Here is a 3,323-nt window from a genome sequence, read left to right as displayed (position 1 = left end):
ACGCAGGAGCCATAGGATAGGCCGGTCAGCATGGCACTCTTGTATGCTGGGAACGCCAGCAGTTGTTGCCAGTCGTTCAACTCAGCCTGTGAATACAAACCACCTGAACTGAAGTCATCTAAGGGGTCTGTCAACAACTGCTTAGGCGTATCCAGCGGGGGTGGCCTCTTCTTGGGAGCAGGGGTTAACTCTATCCAGCCTTCCTCCGCGTGCACAGTCAGGGGGTAGGTGGAGGAACAGGGAATCTTGGTGGCGTGCTCACTGTATACCCGCGTCACAGCGTCTACAAAACCTGTGGGCTCCACTGGCACTTTGTCCCAACACTCCTTGTGTTCACGGACAACATACTTGTGCCTTTGGCAGGTCAGCTGCAGCAGGATGTCTCCCCTCAGTACCGAGAACGTGCTCCCCTGGACACGCACCGGGTGGGCCGGATCTAGTTGCTGGAGCTTCCAGCAGTTGGCCGCTACTTCTTCTGCTGCAGTGCTTCTCATGCGTGTTTCCAGGGTAAATCCAATATAACCTGCATGGATCTGTGCTTGAAGGGGAACGTCAACATCCCTGGCCGACACTCGGGGCAGCGCAGCCGCGGCTGGGTCAGCTGCCACAAACAACGCTGGATGGTTGGTGGCATGGGCCTCGAAGTCGCAGTTCACAATTGAGGTGGGGCTGGTCATGTTGATGAAAAACTGGGCCTGATGGTCAACCAGATATGCATCCCTCACCAGGCTGGGCTGGAGGCTGCGGATCAGCCTCAAGGGGCAATCTCTTCCCAGGTGGTCCCACACGTAGGTTGCTTCCCCAGTGATACAGGACAGCTCAGAATGGGGACAATCGAGGGTCAGGTGGTCAGACTGGGACTCCACCCGTCCATCCTCCACCACATAGGTCTCCTCCTTGACCAGCAGCCGCCGCTCCTGGAGCACTAATTCATTGCGGTAGAGCTGGCCCTCAAAGTGGACGTCCTCCCCCTCGCAACCCACCCCCTCGGGGCTGTTGACGAGGGCGCCCACCATATCAATGGTGAAGAACAGGGGGTGGTTCAGCTGGAACGTCAGTGGCTGGGTCTTGCCTGGCAACGTGTATACTCGGTTCCTGGCCAGGTCTCGGCACGCTTCTGGGTCTATCTTGGTTGGCCTCATGAGGGTGGGGACCGAGGTCACCTTGAGGTGACCCCATACCCCACACCTGAATGTCCACTGGGACACGGTGAGCTGACAGCTGAACCCAGTGGTTTCCCTCACCTTGACTTGCTGCAGGACGTGGATGTCATGGCCCAGGGGCACCTCCTGGTGTAGGGGCTCCGTGTCACACATCTTTTCTTTATTGTAAGACGTGACATGGGTGGGGTTGGCACAGTCCCACCCCACCAGGACGTAGCTGGTTGTAGGCCACACGGCTGCCAGCAGGAGGCCCCACAGGACCATCCACCAATGGGAGAGGCTTCCAGGTAACCATCTTCCTCGTGCACGCGGCTGGGGATCTCCGGCTCTGGTCACGGCTGCTTCTTGGGGCTGGACACGGCTGGGCTGCTCCTGGCTAGACACAAATTTCCATTGAGCGTTATCTGTATGCGGCCGAGGCACCCCGATACCCTCCCCAATGACAGACTGGCAAGCGACTGGCACTTGCCTGGGTGTCGGCTCCCCTAGCCCTAAGTGCTCCCTTCCCTGGTCCAAGGCATGCCCAGTGGCATGGGGCTGAAGTGCAGGTGGCACAGGCTCGCCTTTACTCAATGCCCTCCCCTGCCCTAGGAACTCAGGTGCATGTGGCACAGGCAAGTCCTTATTTTCCCAGTTTTCAATCTCCCCAGCCTCAAGTGCAGGGGGCACAGGCAAGGCTGGGTGTTTACAAGGTTTTGGATTCAATACATTTAACAAATTCAACTTATCCTGATGGTGAGCCGCTGGGTTCCCTTGGCTGGTAGAGGGCTCTGGATGGCATGTAGCTGGACTCTCCCTGCAGGCTGGTGGCGCTGGCTGGCATGTAGCTGGGCTCTCCCTGCAGGCTGGTGGCGCTGGCTGGCTGGGGGTGACGGGTGTCACCCCTTCCTCTGGGACCGCTGGCTCGTTCCAGGACTCAGGTCTCTCGGTGGCGGCGACGGTTGTCGCCCCAGACATCAGGTTGGAGGCTGGCTCGTTCCAGGATCCAGGTATCTCGGTGGCGGCGACGGTTGTCGCCCCAGGCACACGGTGGGAGGCGCTGGATAGCACCCCCCCATCATCCCAGGTGGCGACGCCGGGTGGCGTCCCATACATCGATGCAGAGGTGCTGGCTAGCACCTCCTGCCTCTCTCGTTCCGCGGCTGCCAGGACCTCCCCATACACCGTCTCAGGGACGCTGGGCAGCGCCACTCCACTGTTGCTGGGTAGGCTCAGTCGGGCAGGTTCCATCATGTTGAGGCTGAAAGGCTGGGGCCTCAGCACCTCTGGCTCGGCTATGTTGTTGGGCTGTATCAGCTCTGGCCCCAGATGGTTAAGACTGAAGCCTAGGCCAACCCGGTTGGGCTCAGCCGCGCCGCCCAGTACGTTGATCCTAGCTGGGACAGTCCCGAACTGCGGCATCCCATCGGCTCGGTCCGCAGCTCTGGGGGCGGCTGCTTGCGGTGGTGGTGCTGGGGGCGCGCTCCCTTCCATATGGGCCACTCTGCTGGGCTTCCCTGGAGGGGCACCTTTGTCGGCGGTGCGCCTGCGGCTGGCTACCTGGGCCCAGTCAGCTCTACACTCGGCCGCCGTGTGGCCGTCATAGTGGCAACGCTCACACTTGGCAGAACGGTCACGGCGTGGCTGGGTGCGCCTCTCCTCTAGGCTAACTTCCACAGGCGTTGGACAGTCTCGAGCTCGGTGGCCTCTCCCCTGGCAGCGGTAGCAGCGGCCTGGAACCTTGTCATCTGGAGCGACCTTCCCCATCTGGTGGAGACCCGGAGCCAAGGAGCCAATCTCCATTGGCTCCGACTCGTCATATTGGGGCAACTGGATGCAGGCAGATCCAGTCAGCCCGTCGGTCGAGTCCACTAAGCACACACCTTCCTTCAGCTGCTTAGTAACCATGGTCACGGTGAACATGGCCTTGCGAGTGTACTCAGGTACACTCGCAATTTCATGGTTCATCATGAGGCGTTTTACATTGGCGTTACGAATTCCACGGTTTAATTCGTCCACCAACAATTCAAGATCCTCATGATTGTAGGCGTCCCTATACAAGGCGCACTTTGTTGATATGTACGCCTGTATAGGTTCTGTCGAGTGTTGCTTGTAGTCCCTAAACGCTTGTTTAAGCGTTTGGGACTCAAAAGCAGGGCGAAATAACAATTCACACTCGGT

This window comes from Acartia tonsa, chromosome 2 (assembly GCF_053477335.1).
Source record: "Acartia tonsa isolate MP-2025a chromosome 2, ASM5347733v1, whole genome shotgun sequence".
NCBI classification, from domain to species: domain Eukaryota; kingdom Metazoa; phylum Arthropoda; class Copepoda; order Calanoida; family Acartiidae; genus Acartia; species Acartia tonsa.
Note: the sequence above shows the minus strand (reverse complement) of the source record.